This window comes from Gorilla gorilla, chromosome 20, assembly GCF_029281585.2.
Source record: "Gorilla gorilla gorilla isolate KB3781 chromosome 20, NHGRI_mGorGor1-v2.1_pri, whole genome shotgun sequence".
Lineage (NCBI taxonomy): Eukaryota > Metazoa > Chordata > Mammalia > Primates > Hominidae > Gorilla > Gorilla gorilla.
This window is the reverse complement of record NC_073244.2, coordinates 48,025,503-48,042,922: the sequence shown is the minus strand read 5'-3', so window position 1 is coordinate 48,042,922 and position 17,420 is coordinate 48,025,503. Positions and strand designations below refer to the sequence as shown.

Here is a 17,420-nt window from a genome sequence, read left to right as displayed (position 1 = left end):
AAAGTACAAAGTGGCCAGCAGCACCCAGTAGCCTTGTCTGAAAGTTCTGTAGCAAATGCTTCTGGTAAGACAACCCAGTCTGCCACACAGTATGGATTCCTGGCAAATTCTAGAGCACAGATTTCCAGCAGGTTCCACAGCAGGAACAGGACATGGCTAAGGCAAGTGAGGCACTTATGGCACAAAACTTGAGGCATTCACTCTCAGATGCCAACCCTGCACGTATAACCTTGACAATGACTGTCTTAAGAATGAGGAACCCTGTAATCCCAGCACTTTGGGAGGCCGAGGCGGGCGGATCACGAGGTCAGGAGATCGAGACCATCCTGGCTAACACAGTGAAACCCCGTCTCTACTAAAAAATACAAAAAATTAGCCGGGCGTGGTGGCGGGCGCCTGTAGTCCCACCTACGCGGGAGGCTGAGGCAGGAGAATGGTGTGAACCCGGGAGGCGGAGCTTGCAGTGAGCCGAGATCGCGCCACTGCACTCCAGCCTGGGCGACAGAGCGAGACTCCGTCTCAAAAAAAAAAAAAAAAAAAAAAAAAGAATGAGGAACCCAGGGAGGCTCAGGCAAGAGGATCACTTGAACCCAGGAGGCAGAGGTTGCAGTGAGCAGAGATCGCACCACTGCACTTCAGCCTGGTGATAAAGCGAGACTCCGTCTTTATTTATTTATTTTTGAGACTGAGTCTCACTCTGTTGCCCAGGTTGGAATGCAGTGGCATGATCTTGGCTCACTGCAACCTCCGCCTCCCAGGTTCAAGTGATTCTCCTGCTTCAGCTTCCCAAGTGGCTGAGCCTACAGGTGTGCACCACCACTCCTGGCTAATTTTTGTATTTTTTGGTAGAGACGGGGTTTCGCTGTGTTGCCCAGGCTGGTCTTGAACTCCTGGCCTCAAGTGATCCACCTGCCTCAGCCTCCCAAAGTGCTGGGATTACAGGTGTGAGCCACCACACCCAGCTAGTTTTAACTTTTGGTAGCATGCTAATATTTTTACATACTCATACAACCAAGTCACCAAGAATAGAGTAATAGAAAAGGCCAAACCGTAGGAACTAACAAACTTAAATGTATTTCAAATGAATAACAAAAGCAACCTTAATGGGGGAAAAAACCAAATCCAAGTAAATTAGAACACAATATTTTGACTACGTACTCCCAGTCCAAAGATAAAGAGAAGCTGGCTGGGTGTGGTGGCTCATGCCTGTAATCCCAGCACTTTGGGAGGCTGAGGCAGGCGGATCACCTGAGGTCGGGAATTTGAGACCAGCCTGACCAACATGGAGAAACCCCGTCTCTACTAAAAATACAAAAATTAGCCAGGTGTGGTGGTGGGCACCTGTAATCCCAGCTACTCAGGAAGCTGAGGCAGGAGAATCACTGGAACAGGGAGGCAGAGGTTACAGTGAGCCGAGGTCATGCCACTGCACTGCAGCCTGGGCAACAGGGCGAGACACCATCTCAAAAAAAAAAAAAAAAAAAAAGGCTGGGCATGGTGGCTCATGCCTGTAATCCCAGCACTTTGGGAGGCTGAGGCTGGCGGATTGCAAGCTCAAGAGATCAAGACCATCCTGGCCAACATGCTGAAAACCTGTCTCTACTAAAAATACAAAAAATTTGCTGGGCATGGTGGTGCACACCTGTAGTCCCAGCTACTTGGGAGGCTCAGGCAAGAGGATCACTTGAACCCAGGAGGCAGAGGTTGCAGTGAGCGGAGATCGCACCACTGCACTTCAGCCTGGTGATAAAGCGAGACTCCGTCTCAAAAAAAAAAATAAAAAAAAAAAAATAAATAAATAAATAAATAAATAAAAATAAAAAGATAAAGAGAACTATAAGCAAATACTGAACCCTACTTAGTATGCTTGATTTTTACCATAGTATAGGTTAGCATTCTCACATTCTGTATGTATAAATTCTAGACTTGAACAAATTCGTAAATATAATGAGGATAATGGAAGCCAGGTTTCTTACTACTACAGAAGGAAGATATAAATATGGAACAGGTTGTGACAAGAATGAACACTGCAGTCCCATCACCTAGATATTGGTTTCCAAATATTCACATTGCAAGGAACCAGAGCTCTTTAGAGAAATGATTCATTCCGGGCTGGAGCTAAGACAGTATTTAGGAATGAGCCTGGAACATCTTGTCATTCCAGGAAGTAAGGAAATGCTCAAAGAATCATGGAGACAAGTCAAAGGAACAGAGAAGCCAGCCAGAATGGGTTCCTGCTGGCCAAATCTGGACAACTTGAGTATAAAAATAAATAACAACAGATTATAACCCATTGAGGAAAGTAAACATCTATGAATTCATATTGACATAAACAAATGAATAAGTGGGAGAGAAGGGAAAGCTCTTCTTTATAGTAGAATGCCAACCAATTAATACAGACAAAATAATGGCGATAGAAATCAAACGAAAAAAAAACCCTCCCATTATTACTATTACATCTTACTAATAACAGACCCAAGAATAATTATCAGTGGATGGATGTTAAACTAGTGGGGAAAAGTTTGGTGACTAGTTATTTACACAGTTACAAAGTACATCTCCACCAATTATCTATTAATTACAAATAGACAACTGTCAATATTACAGTGGAGAAACATGGTAGATATCCCCTTAACAAATTATCAAAGTTAACATCTCCAGAAATGGAATAAGTCAACATCATGTATCTCCTGAGATGATGCAGCAAGAAGGATACAATATTACCTATATGGTATTCCTGCCACAAAATTCATAGCCTGAATGTAAGCATGAAGAACCCTACAAACCCAAATTAAGGGACTTTTTACAAAATAACTGGCTTCTCCTCTTCAAAAATGCCAAGATCATGAAAGACAAAGAGAGAGCAACTCTTCCAGATTAAAGAAGACTAGAGAGACATAATTAGTAAATTTAAAGTGTGATTTTAAAGTGGATCCTGGATAGATGAGGAGAAAGGGTAGGGTGGTTTGTTACAAAGAACATTACTGGGATGAATCAAAAATTTTAAATATGGATTAGAGTATCATATAAATGTTAAAATTTTAATAACTGTACTGTGGGTTATGTAAGAGAATATTCTTGTTGTTAGGAAATAAAGGGGCAAAATATCTGCAATTTAGCTGGATGCGGTGGCTCACGCCTGTAATCCCAGCACTTTGGGAGGCCAAGGCAGGCAGATCACGAGGTCAGGAGATTGAGACCATTCTGGCTAACACGGTGAAACCCCGTCTCTACTAAAAATACAAAAAATTAGCCGGGTGTGGTGGTGTGCGCCTGTAGTTCCAGCTACTCGGGAGGCTGAGGCAGGAGAATGGAGTGAACCCAGGAGGTGGCGCTTGCAGTGAGCCAAGATCACGCCACTGCACTCCAGCCTGGGCGACCCAGCGAGACTCTGTCTCAAAAAAACAAACAAACAAACAAAAAAATCTGCAACTTAGTCTTAAATGGTACAGATAAAATGTGTGTAGGGTGTGTGTGTGTGCAGAGAGAGAGAGGGAGAGAGAGAAGAAAACAAGTTCATATGAGAATGATAATGCAAATAGGCAAAAGGTAACAACTGGTGAATCTGAGTAACTGGTACACAGGAATACTTTATGCTACAAGTTTCAAATTTAATAAAAATTTTAAAGTTAACAAAACATATTCCTAAATAATTCTCATGTTAAATATGAAACTAAATGGAAATACAAACAGCCTAGAAACCAGGTAAACAAGAGCAAGATACATATCAAAAACTGGACATCAAGAAATTACCAAATAAAAAGTAATTGATAGAATTAAATGCCTGTATAAAAATAATATAAAACAGATTTGAATTCAATGTCACAAAAAAAGAATCTCAAAATTAAAAAAAAAAACAAAAGAACTGGTGAAGATAAAAATAAAACATAAAAGTCTGGGTGTGGTGGCTCACGCTTGTAATCCCAGTACTTTGGGAGGCTGAGGCAGGAGGATCACTTGAGGTCAGGAGTTTGAGACCAGCCTGGCCAACAAGGCAAAACCCCATCTCTACTAAAAATACAAATATTAGCTGGGTGTGGCGGTGCACGCCTGTAATCTCAGCTACTCAAGAGGCTGAGGCAGGAGAATCACTTGAACCTGGGGAGGCAGAGGCTGCAGTGAGCTGAGATCATGCCACTGCACTCCTATACTCCAGCCTGAGCAACTGTCAGGCTGTCAACAACAACAAAAAAAAACCACAAAAAAGTTTAAGATTTACAAAACCCAAAGCTTTTGAAAGTTTTTTTTGTTTGTTTTTAAAAAGAAGACTGCTGATTAAACATGGTATGTGTATGTACCATATACTTTAGGTTTTCTCTCCCACAAGACACCACTAAGATGACCAGTGTATTTTCATACAATAAATTGCTAGGAAGCGCACAGGTATGACAGATAATTGTTGATTGCCTCTGCCAAAACTACTCCTTCCGCTACTTCCTTGATACATGACTTTGATTTTTCTTCAACAGTTACTGTCCTCAGCTCCATAAAACAAATCACGATTGTCTAACTCAGTGATTCTCATTCCTGAGTGTACATTAGAATCACTTGGGTAGGTTTTTATTTTTTATTTTTATTTTTATTTTTTGAGACAGCATCTTACTCTGTCGCCTAGGCTGGAGTGCAGTGGTGCAATCTCGGCTCCCTGCAACCTCCACCTCCCAGGTTCAAGGGGTCTCATGCCTCAGCCTCCCAAGTAGCTGGGACTACAGGTGCCCACCACCACACCTAGCTAATTTTTCTATTTTTGGTAGAGACGGGGTTTCACCATGTTGGCCAGGCTGGTCTCGAACTCCCGACCTCAGGTGATCCGCCCGCCTTCCTTCCAAAGTGCTGGGATTACAGGCGTGAGCCACTGCACCCGGCCTCTTGGGTAGTTTTTTAAATATTCCAAAGTTTGAACTCACTCCGCATCAAATTAAATTTTAATGTTTTTCTATCAGCTTATATGCGCTGAAGTCACCAGTTCTCAATTGTGGCAGTGCATTAGAGTCATCTGGTGACCTTTTAAAAATTGTGATTGGCTAGTCCAAGTGCAAGTGGTGTTTACAAATAATTGATCACAACCAGTTACAGATTTCTTTGTTCCTTCTCCATTCTCACTGCTTTGCTTGATTAGTCTTAAAACAATAATGAGAAAAATGGGCTTGATTAGTCTGAAAACAATAATGAGAAAAATGGCGATGCTCAGGCCATAACCCAGACCAATTAAATCAGAATTGCTGAGGGTGGGACCAGAGGTTAGTAACCAAGGTTAAGAATAGCTAGCTTAGGCCAGGCGCAGTGGCTCATGCCTGTAATCCCAGCACTTTGGGAGGCCTAAGTGGGCGGATCACCTGAGGTCAGGAGTTTGAGACCAGCCTGGACAACATGGTGAAACCCCATCTCCATTAAATATACAAAAAAAATTAGCCGGGTGTTGTGCCAGGAGCCTGTAATCCCAGCTACTTGGGAGGCTGAGGCAGAATTGCTTGAACCCAGGAAGTGGAGGTTACAGTGAGCTGAGATCGTGCCATTGCACTCCAGCCTGGGTGACAAGAGCAAAACCTAGTCTCAAGCAAACAAACAAAAAAAGAAGAGCTTAAATGAAATGAAATCATTATTTGTTCTAAGTGCTATTTTGTACCTTATGCAGCTATAAGTGACCTAACTGGCAGTTAGAAAAGCAGATTCTGTTAGAGACAACTGAGTGTACTGTGAAGTGATCAAGCCAATATGAAATTATTTTGGAAGTATCTACTGACATTTAAAATACCTATACTCGGCCGGGGGCAGTGGCTCACGCCTGTAATCCCAGCACTTTGGGAGGCTGAGGTGGGTGGATCACCTGGGGTTGGGAGTTCGGGACCAGCCTGACCAACATGGAGAAACCGCGTCTCTGCTAAAAATACAAAAAAATTAGCCAGGCGTGGTGGCGGGCGCCTTAAAAAAAGAGTTCTAAGTATTTGCTGTAACAATTTGATGGTAGTTATATCTAATTGATAGGATTACAGATGACCTTTGTTTTTTCTTTATCCTTCTATTTCCTAAATGTGTTTTAATAAGGAATTCTTTTTGTAATGAAAATAAAGAATACAGCAATCTTGTGTTTTTTTTTTGAGACAGAGTCTCGTTCTGTCACCCAGGCTGGAGTGCAGTGGCACCATCTAGGCTCACTGCAGTCTCTGCCTCCCGGGTTCCAGCGATTCTCCTGCTTCCCAGGTAGCTGGAATTACAGGTACCTGCCACCATGCCCGGCTAATTTTTGTATTTGTAATAAAAATGGGGTTTCACCGTGTTGTCCAGGCTGGTCTCGAATTCCTGACCTCAGGTGATGCGCCTGCCTCGGCCTCCCAATGTGCTAGTATTACATGCATGAGCCATTGGCCTGGCCAAATACAACAATCTTAAGAAGTGACACATCTGATCATGTATTCAAAGGTTTTTGAAAGAAAATCTAAACACGGTTCAGGCGGAAGCACAGAGACATAAATCAAAGAACTGAAAAAAAATTCAAATATATAATACGAATTACGTATAATATCACCAAGTAGGCAGTACAAAGTAAGGGAAAAGCAAATAAGTTATCACTGAATAAATGATATGGGAATAAGACCAGGTAAATGAGAAAAAATTGAATTTAGATCCCCAAATCAAAGCAAAACAAATTTAAAATGGATTGAAAAGTTATATATAAGAGAACTGAAAGTCACAATCCTGGTTCTAAATGATTTACAATGTAGGTAGGGAGCAAAACTTACATATAAGATATTTTGGGAAAAACCAAAGGCATTTAGTTAAATGCTTTCTACTGTAATTGATATAGAGGTCCCAAGAAAGAAAAGTAAAGAAGGGAAATAACATTTACTCAACACCTGATGTGTATCAAGTGTTGTGCACATAAGTTATTTCAATCTTGACAACACTGACAGAAAATTATTATCTCTTCTTCACAGGTTAAACTCACAAGCGGTATGGGTGAAATCAGATGCCACATTTTTCTGATACTTAAGGTCACGCTCTTTATGTCGTATTACAGAGAGATAAGGCTAGTGTGGGTAAAATAATCTGAGATGACTTTTTTTCCAATGAAGACAATATGTGAACTAAAGAGTTGGTAAGAAAAGATGGCAAAGATGTAGAGGCAGAAATTACCTCACACAGCACAGTGGAGGTGATAGGTCGGGAAGAGAAAAGGGTAGTTAAAAAAGAAACATGGGCCGGGTGCGGTGGCTCACACCTGTAATCCCAACACTTTGTGAGGCCGAGGTGAGTGGATCACCTGAGGTCAGGAGTTCGAGACCAGCCTGACCAACATGAGGGATCCCTGTCTCTACTAAAAATACAAAATTAGCCAGGCGTGGTGGCACGTGCCTGTAATCCCAGCTACTCGGGAGGCTGAAGCAGGAGAATCACTTGAACGGGAGGGAGGCAGAGGTTGTGATGAACCAAGATCACACTATTGCACTCCAGCCTGGGCAACAAGAGCGAAACTCTGTTTTAAAAAAAAAAAAAAGGCCGGGCTCGGTGGCTCACGCCTGTAATCCCAGCATTTTGGGAGGCCGAGGCGGGCGGATCATGAGGTCAGGTTATCAAGACCATCCTGGCAACACGGTGAAACCCGGTCTCTACTAAAAATACAAAAAACAAAACATTAGCTGGGCATGGTGGCAGCGGCCTGTAGTCCCAGCTACTTGGGAGGCTGAGGCAGGAGAATGGCGTGAACCCGGGAGGCGGAGCTTGCAGTAAGCCGAGATGGCGCCACTGCACTCCAACCTGGGTGACAGAGCGAGACTCCGTCTCAAAAAAAAAAAAGGCTGGGCACGGTGGCTCACGCCTATAATCCCAGCACTTTGGGAGGCTGAGGCAGACGGATCACCAGGTCAGGACATCGAGACCATCCTGGCTAACACAGTGAAACCCCGTCTCTACTAAAAATACAAAAAATTAGCTGGGCATGGTGGCGGGCGCCTGTAGTCTCAGCTACTTGGGAGGCTGAGGCAGGAGAATGGCAAACCCAGGAGGCGGAGCTTACAGTGACCCGAGATTGCACCACTGCACTCCAGCCTGGGCAACAGAGAGAGACTCCATCTCAAAAAAAAAAAAAAAAAAAGAAAAAGAAAAAAAAGAAATCTGATAAGTGAGAAGAGTAAAAGATACCGTAAAAAGCAGGCTTGATTTTACCAGATGTTACTAACATAAAAAACATTAGACAATAAATATCTACATTTACATCTAAATCTAATTTTCATATCCCCCACTTCCAAAAACGTATTTGAGGAGGCCAAGAATAAAAGAAAATGTTAAAAATTATATTAGTACATAAAGAGCTGGAGAAGATAGGAGTGGGAGGATACAGTATATAAAGAACCTTACACCCATAGCTTTGTCTTTCCTCAGGCACTGTTACCAGTAACCTGCTTATTGGCTCAAAGTTCCAACCCTTTGTCTGGAGTCCAAGACTGATTTGAGGGAAAAGGCAAGCCATGTTTCTGCTCAACTCCAGGGTGAAGTTAGAGGTCTGAGGAAAGAACAAGGTGCATTTAAATGAAATTCAAGTTTTGGAAGACATCAGAAAGGGAATTTTCAATTCCTTTCTTGTACAACCTAGCTGTTCAAGTTACCATACATTTTAGTCTTTCTAATACCAGCTGCTTTTTGAGGAGGAGGAAGAGGTGGAGGAGGGGGACAAGGACAGGCAGGAGGAGATAGGTGCTCAGTAAAAAAAAAACAAAAAACCCAGGCTAAAAGTATCACTATGATTGATCATTATCTGAACTGCTCAGATTCCAGACAGTCAATGCCAAAGGAATACTCTGTACAACGAATTACGTGATTCCTACTTGTCTAGAACTATTTATAGGAGATAAACAAGACCTTGTTGAGAAACACTAAGACCTACATCCACTGAGAGGCTCATGTTATTAGAAGAGTCCCCCATTGTCTCTTGGCCTTTTGGCTAAGATCAAGTGTAGAAGAGTTCCAAATTTCTACTCAAAAAATTATACGTACAATGCAATTTCATCAAAATTCCAAGAGATGTTTGGGTGGAACCAAGCTAATTCAACAATTGACATGAAAATACAAAGAAACACAAACAGCCAAGACACTCTTGAGGAAAAAGAAGGTAAGTGTACTTGCTCCGAATACAAAGTTACAGTGAGTAAGACAGTATGTTATTACTGCGAGGAGTGACAAATAGACCAGTGGAACAGAATCCAGAAATAGACATAGACATATATGTTCACTTGATTTTTTTACTAAAATGGCACTGCATATCAGTGCAGAAAATATGAACTTTCCAATAAATGATACTATAATAACTGGATACACACTCGGGAGAAAAATGAAATTGAATCCTACCCTATAAAAATTCCAGGTGGTGTAAAGACCTAAACATTAAAGCCTACCCTAGAAAGCTTTCGGCTTGGCCAGGTGCGGTGGCTCATGCCTGTAATCCCAGCACTTTGGAAGGCTGAGGTAGGCAGATCACCTAGTTCCAGGCCAGCCTGACCAACATGGAGAAACCCTGCCTCTACTAAAAATACAAAATTAGCCAGGTATGGTGGTGCATGCCTGTAATCCCAGCTACTTGGGAGGCTGAGGCAGGACAATCACTTGAACCCAAGAGGCGGAGGTTGTGGTGAGCCGAGATTGCGCCATTGCACTCCAGCCTGGGCAACAAGAGCGAAACTTCGAGTCAAAAAAAAAAAAAAAAAAGAAAAGAAAAAAAAGAAAGAAAGCAAGCTTTTGGCTTTAAGACCAAAGAAAATCTTCATTATCTTGAGGTAGACAAAAATTTCTTAAACAAGACTAACCATAGGAAATGATTTTATTACAATGAAATCCAGAACTTCTATTTGTCAAAAGGCACCACATAGAGTGAAAAGTCAAACCAGAGCAGGTGAAAATACTTATCACACATACCACTGAAAAAAGATTAATTTACAGAAGATATATACACATATGTACAACTGCTGTAAATCAGAGAAAAACCCAATTAAAAATTGGTCAAATATTTGAACAACACCTTATAAAAGGGGACATTCAACTGCACTCCAGCCTGGGCAATAGAGACTCAGTCTCAAAAAAAAAAAACAAAAAAGGGGACATTCAAATGGCCAAGAATCAATGCTCAACTTTATTACCAATAAAGGAAATTTAAATTAAATATAACATTAGACACCCACCAGATTGGCAAAAATTTAAGAGTTTTATGATGTCTAGCATGGATGTGGAGCTAAGAAAACTCTTGTAAACTGCTGGCACAAGTACAGTATCTTTACAGAACAGTTTGGCAATGTTTGGTAAAACTGAAGATGTACAAACCCTACCTATTAGCACTTTTTTTTTTTTTTTGAGATGGAGTCTCACTCTGTCACCAGGCTGGAGGGCAGTGGCACAATCTTGGCTCACTGCAACCTCTGCCTCCCGGGTTCAAGCGATTCTCCTCAGCCTCCCAAGTAGCTGGGACTACAGGCGCGTGCCACCACGCCCAGCTAATTTTTGTGTTTTTAGTAGAGACGGGGTTTCATCATGTTGGCCAGGATGATCTTGATCTCTTGACCTCGTGATCCGCCCGCCTTGGCCCCCCAAAGTGCTGGGATTACAGGCATGAGCCACCGCATCCAGCCACTATCAGCAATTTAATCACTAGGTATATATTCTAAAGAAATGCAAGCAAATGTGTATGAAAATATGTGCACAAAATGATCATAGTCACACTGCCTGTAGTAGCCAAAAATTACAAGACAAATGTCCATCAAGAGTAGAAAGATAAGGCCGGGCACAGCGGCTCACGCCTGTAGTTCTGTCTCAAAAAAAAAAAAAAAAAAAAAAAGAAAGAAAGAAAGAAAAAAAAAGAAAAAGAAAAATCAAAACCATCTGACAAATCAGTAAGGGAAAATCAGGTGTGGGAGGTGGGGTTTGAAGACACCACATTTTCTCAAAATGGAAACTCCAGGGATCAGGTCATCTGATAGGCAAGAATTTTCAAGAGAAGGAAAGCAACTATGTCCTGACAAAGAAAAAGGGATTTCAGGAAACAAGAGGACAAGACAAGCTACCTTGCAGGTGCCTTGTGGATGTTCAACAGCCATTCTTTACTCCTGTTCGGAGGCCTCTATCCAAGCAGGGCAGGGCTGAGGAAGGAGAAAGCAGTCAGGAAACATCAGGTTCTTCTGAGAGGGAGTCGGTTTGACTATGTCAGAAGTTATCTTTGCTCAGCCCCTACTGCCCATCACCTACAGAGGAAGGTCAGAGAAGTCTAGGGCGTCCTGCTTAATCCGGGCATCACAGACAACGGTAGGGTCAATGCCGTTCTGGGCAGAACCTGTCCCTGAGCTCACAGGGGTCTCCAATGGCTGAAGTCACAAAGACAAAGACTCCCCATACCTACATTGGCTATACGGACACATAGTCACACACTCACTCACTCACACCGCAGGGACATAAACGTCACAGGCACCCCAAACCTAAACACAACACACAATCACACACTCATACACACCACGGGGGTAGACACGGACACAACCACAGAGTCCGTGGGCATCTCTCACTCAAATTCCCAGTGACATACACCTTGGGGTCACAATGACAACAAAGTCACACGCACTCTACATCAACAATATCACCAACGCGCGCGCACACACACACACGGAAGCAGCCACAAACCTCAAAATTAAGGCATACTACACACAGTTCGGCAAATGGTAGTAAATACACACACACACCCCTCAAGGGGACATACAGTCACAACCGCGGTCCAGGAACCTCACACTCGCAAACACAGTGTCCAACCCGGTCACAATTTACTCACACCCGCACAAACATAAAGTCCTTCTCCCCGCCCTCACAGTTCCATACACGGTCGCACAGACACACGCCCCCAGTCACAACCGTACACACTCCTCACAATCGCTCCTTAGCCTGTTCCCCACGCAGCCCACACAGGTCGGGAGTTCCTGTCGCGCCAGGCTCCGAGCCGCCTCACTTACGCCTGTTCGGATAGGGTCAGCTCCGTTCTACCGGAATCCACACAAGTCGACCCTAGCTATCTCACAAAGCCCCAAGGCCGCTTGCCCAAACCCGCGGGAAGATCCCGCCCACTCCTCAAGAGACAATCTAGTTATCGCGGGAGAGTGCCCTGGGCCTAGAGGCTTCTGGGAAGTGTAGTCCAGAAAGCGACAGGTTGCCGAAAGCTACAGCCCAGCCATCCCGATTCCCCTGGCGCGGACTCTGGCACCAACAAAACTATCTCTTTGAGGTGAGCTGCCCATCGGAGGCTTCCGGGAGTCTCACCTGACAAGGAGTCCCTAGACCAAGCTTTAGTCAGGCTCCTCTGAGCCCTTTTTGTTTGGCCAGGCCTCCTCCATAGCCTGCGAACAGCACTTCAGCAAGAATCCAGCTAAGCCAGTTTAGCAACAATCCCCCCACCCTTGATACTTAACTTCCTCTTAGTAATTTACCATCCTTTAACTCCTTCACCCAGCCCGTTAGCTATAAATCTCCAGCTGCTGTTGTATTGGAAGTTGACTATTGCAATAGTCTTTAACCAAGTCCTTCTTGCCTGTTTAAGTCCTCTGGGGCAAGCTTTCTTTCACCCCGCCCAGCCTCAGAGGGCGGCTCCCGGGCTTCCGCCCCTCCCCGGGAGACATACTGGACCGCAGGGTCTCCTGGGAAACGTAGTCCAAGCCTCGGCGGGGATAGATGGGCCCAACTAATGTGGGCTGCGTTCTCTGGGTCCTGAGGCGGCAGTCTGGCCGCAGTGACCAGACTAACTGTGCCCCGGAGGCTGCTTGGAATTCCACTTAACGCTGGAAGCACGCAGACGCTCTTGAGGCGGGCAGCTGCGTAGCGTGTGGAGGAGCCGGGAGAGCGCACCCCAATGTGGCACCTGAGCGTCTGGGACCGAACCAGCATGGGGAGTCGGAAGGGGACAAATCCGCGATCCCAGTCATGCATGTGAGACTGGGCAAAGGAAGGCTCGAGTGTGTGTGAGACCGCGGTGGGCCTGCTTGTGCTGGTGGGATGAGGGGTGTCTGGGTAGTTGAGTGAAAGAAACCGCGTGCGGGTCAGATTGGTGTGTGTGTGAGAGGTGAGGTCAAGATGTGTGCAGCTTTGGGCGTGGGGAGGTCATATTGAGTGTGTGGAGGTGGGGGGGGGGCAAGATCGTGTATGGATCTGTGTTTGAGTGTGTGTAATCACCTGAATGTGGGTCACTGCGTGGGAATCTGAACCTCCAAGTCTCATTTTCTCTTTAAATTGTGATAACAAGGTTGTATCTTCCTGGAGCAGCAGTTTTAAAGGGGGGAAGCTCCATTACTGATATAATAAAATAGCATTTTTTATGTAAACATTTACCATTCAGACATTTCTTCTGAACTAGAGTACAAAATCAGTTATGAGTACTCCAAGTAGTTTAAAAAAGAAACCCGTCATAATAGATGCATATGGGGAAGATAAATAGTGAAAGGGGAACTTCCTTTTCACTATACTCTTGTTAAATTTTTAAAATCAATGTGAGGACTCATTTGAAAACAAATATAAAATTAAAAAACTGACAGAAAGGGGAGCTAGGAGGAAATCAATAATTTTTTAAGCTAGAAACTTTGGGAGGTGGTAGAGGTTGCCGAAATATGATGGCAGGAAGTGTATGACAACAGGAAATGCTGATGTAAAATATAATCCTGAAGCTTTTAACAATGGCAGGAAGGGCCGGGCATGGTGGTTCATGCCTGTGATCTCAGCACTTTGGAAGGCTGAGGCAGGAGGATCACTTGAGCTCAGGAGTTTGAGACCAGCCTGAACAGCATACTCTCTACAAACAAAACAAAACAAAAAAAGCAAGCATGAGTGCAGTGGCTCACGCCTGTAATCCCAGCACTTTGGGAGACTGAAGTGGGTGGATCACTTGAGCCCAAGAGTTCGAGACCAGCCTGGCCAATATGGTGAAACCCCGTCTCTACTAAAAATACAAAATTAGCTGGGCGTGGTGGTGTGCATCTGTAATCCCAGCTACTTTGGAGGCTGACGCAGGAGAATGGCTTGAACCCAGCAGACAGAGGTTGCAGTGAACTGAGATCGCACCACTGCACTCCAGCCTGGATGACAGAGCGAGACTCCGTCTCAAAAAAAACCCCAAAAAACAAGGGGACCTCCTCTTTCGGCTTTGGAGCCACCACCCCCCCAACCCCCCTCTCTGTATGGGGGAACTTCTTCCTTCTGTCTTCTCCCTTCCTTCTTGCCTATTAAACTCTCCGCTCCTTAAAACAAAACAAAACACAACAAACAAACAAAAAGACCCAAAAAACAAAAACAACAAAATTTGGACTATACAGGCAAGCGATCTATACTTAATGTGGCTCTGTTGCTCTAGTTCTCCAGCATCACATTCCTGTACAGCTCCATCTGAACATCTTTTAATTATGGCTAAGGATCTTGGTTGAGTGAGGCAATCACATTTTTGTATGTTTACCCCACCAATGTCTCCTAAAAAACAGAAAAAAGAAAATGCCTGTGCGGAAGTCTGGGAAATAAGCTGTTTGAACTCAGCCCTTTGTGTTTCTATGGAGGCTTCATTATGTAGGCATGATTAATTAAATCAGCAGCGATTGGTGATGAGTTCAACCTTCAGCCCTTTTCCTTTTCCCAGAAGTCATGGGGTAGGGCAGAACTTTCCAACCTTCTAATCACATGTTTGGTTGCCCTATCCTGTGGTTATGTAGGGGCTTTACTAACTTCACCTCATTAACTCACTTGTGGTTGAAAGGGGTTGGTTAATGAACGGTAAAGACATCTTTCACATTTATTACTCTGGTGCTATTTCAGGAACTGAAGTGTCTTAGTCCCTTAGTACTTCTACAGCAAAATACCTGAGAAGCAAAATACCTGAAAAGTAATTTGTAAATAATAGAAAATTATTTCCCACAGTTCTGGAGGCTGGGAAGTTCAAGATCGAGATGCCAGCAGGATTGGTGTCTGGTAGGTCTGCTCTCTGATTCCAAGATGGGACCTTGCTGCTGCATCCTCCACAGGGCAGGAATGCTGTGTCCCCACATGTCAGAAGGTACTGAAGGGCTGGACCCATTCCCTCAATCCTTTTTTTGAAAGCACTAATTCCATCTATGTAGGCTCTTCGCTCATAATTTAATCACCTCCTAAGGGCTCCACTTCTTTTTTTTTTTTTTGAGACAGAGTCTCTCTTTGTCGCCCAGGCTGGAGTGTAATGGCGTGATCTTGGCTCACTGCAACCTCCATCTCCCCAGTTCAAGTGATTCTCCTGTCTCAGTCTCCCAAGTAGCTGGGATTACAGGCACACGCCACCAATCCCGGCTAATTTTTGTATTTTTAGTAGAGACGGGGTTTCACCATGTCGGCCAGGCGTGTCTCGAACTCCTGACCTCAGGTGATCTGCCCGCCTCGGCCTCCCAAAGTGCTGGGATTACAGGGGTGAAGGGCTCCACTTCTTAATCTAACACATTGGCGATTAAGTTTCACTATATAAATCTTGGGGAACACATTCAGAACATAACCAAGGACAAAAGAACAAGTGTTTTTGTTTTGTTTTTTGTTTTGTTTTTTTCCCAAGACAAAGTCTTACTGTATTGCCCAGGCTGGAGTGCAGGAGCGCAATCTCGGCTCACTGCAACCACTGCCTCCCGGGTTCAAGCAATTCTGCCTCAGCCTCCCGAGTAGCTGGGATTACAGATGTGCGCCACCACACCCGGCTAATTTTTGTATTTTTAGTAAAGACAGGGTTTCACCATGTTGGCCAGGCTGGTCTTGAACTCCTAACCTCATGATCTGCCTGCCTTGGCCTCTCAAAGTGCTGGGATTACAGGTGTGAGCCACCGCACTCGGCTAAGAACAAGTGTTTTAACAGAAAATACTCTGTTTAGGAAACTACAAGGGTTTTAGGACCCATGAACCAAGAACCATGGACATGGATAAAGACCAAAATACATATTTCTTATTACATCACAATATCAGAGAGGTATAGACTCAGGATTGGTTGGTTTGCATATGTAAGCTGTGCTCATTGGAAAACTGTGATTATCTTTAGGAATTAGCCCTGAGAGGAGCAGCCTCTCCCTGTTTTTGGTAAGGTCCCCGAATACCAGAGCATCAAGAATACAGAAAATAAGAAAATATAGTTAATATAATTGGCCTCTTGATGAACGAGTGCCAAATAGTCTAATAGAGAATCTAAGGAAATGCAGTTAGAACACAGAGGCTATGTAAGTATTTACCGTCCACAAATGGTGAACTAATTTTTATTCCAACCAAAAATGTATGAAAGTTCCTATTTCCTGTTCCTGTCAACCATTGTATTTCTTCATTCAGCAGATATTCATTGAGCTCTTTTTTTTTTTGAGACAGAGTCTCGCTCTGTCGCCCAGGCTGGAGTGCAGTGGCACTGTCTCGGCTCACTGCAACCTCCGCTTCCCGGGTTCAAGAATTCTTCTGCCTCAGCCTCCCGAGTAGCTGGGACTGCAGGCGCCTGCCACCACGCCCGGCTAATTTTTGTATTTTTAGTAGAGACAGGGTTTCACTGTGTTAGCCAGGATAGTCTCGATCTCCTGACCTCGTGATCTTGTGATCTGCCCGCGTCGTCCTCCCAAAGTGCTGGGACTACAGGCGTGAGCCACTGCGCCTGGCCTCATTGAGCTCCTTATCTGTGCCAGGTGCTATTCTAGGCACTAGGAAAATATCAGTGAACAGAACAGCCAAGATTTCCTGTCCTCACAGAGTATACCATTCTAGTTGGGGAAGTGGACAATGAATGTGTAAATGAAATATATCATATTCCAGATAAAGATAAGATTGGGGCCAGGTGTGGTGGCTCATGCCTGTAATCCAAGCACTTTGAGAGGCCGAGATGGGCGTATCACCTGAGGTCAGGAGTTCGAGACCATCCTGGCCAACATGGTGAAACGCCGTCTCTAATAAAAATACAAAAATTAGCCAAGTGTGGTGGTGCATTCCTGTAATCCCAGCTACTGGGTAGGCTGAGGCAGGAGAATCACTTGAACCCGGGAGGCAGAGGTTGCAGTGAGCCGAGATCATGCCATTGCACTCCAGCCTGGGCAACAAGAGTGAAACTCCGTCTCCCACCACCCCCCTCAAAAAAAAAAAAGAATCTAGGTTCTTTATAAATCTTCGTGCTGTCATATTGCACTGTCATTTTCTGCAAAGCCAAAGGTGGATCCATTTTTTCTGTCAATTCGTTGTACATGTTTTTAAAAATCTTTTAGTGATTACCTGAAAGATTACAGCATTCCTCTTTCTTTTAGTCTAGGACAAATTATTGACTTTACCATTTCCCCAATACTGCTAGAGGACCTTGGGACACTTTAACTCCATTTACCTCCATCCTCATTTTTGCTTTATTTTTCTTATTTAATTCTGGATACATTCAAAACCCCAGAGGGCAATATATT

General features: G+C 44.0%; 2 protein-coding genes across 3 annotated transcripts in view; one reads left to right on the top strand and one right to left on the bottom strand.

Annotated features, from left to right (window-relative positions):
* LOC101151317 (large ribosomal subunit protein eL31) overlaps nucleotides 1-11,101 on the bottom strand; it is a 47,534-nt gene extending 36,433 nt beyond the window's left edge. Inside the window, exon 1 of the mRNA XM_063701851.1 lies at nucleotides 11,046-11,101. The gene's annotated coding sequence lies outside the window, so the exon portion shown is untranslated. The remainder of the gene's footprint in view (nucleotides 1-11,045) is intronic.
* A 999-nt stretch (nucleotides 11,102-12,100) lies between these two features.
* Nucleotides 12,101-17,420, top strand: part of ZNF790 (zinc finger protein 790) — a 32,943-nt gene continuing 27,623 nt past the window's right edge. Inside the window, exon 1 of one of the 2 annotated variants that reach the window (XM_031004268.3) lies at nucleotides 12,101-12,244. The gene's annotated coding sequence lies outside the window, so the exon portion shown is untranslated. Of the gene's footprint in view, nucleotides 12,245-12,655; nucleotides 12,943-17,420 lie in introns of those variants that run through there. The other variant, XM_004060615.5, reaches the window with a different exon arrangement.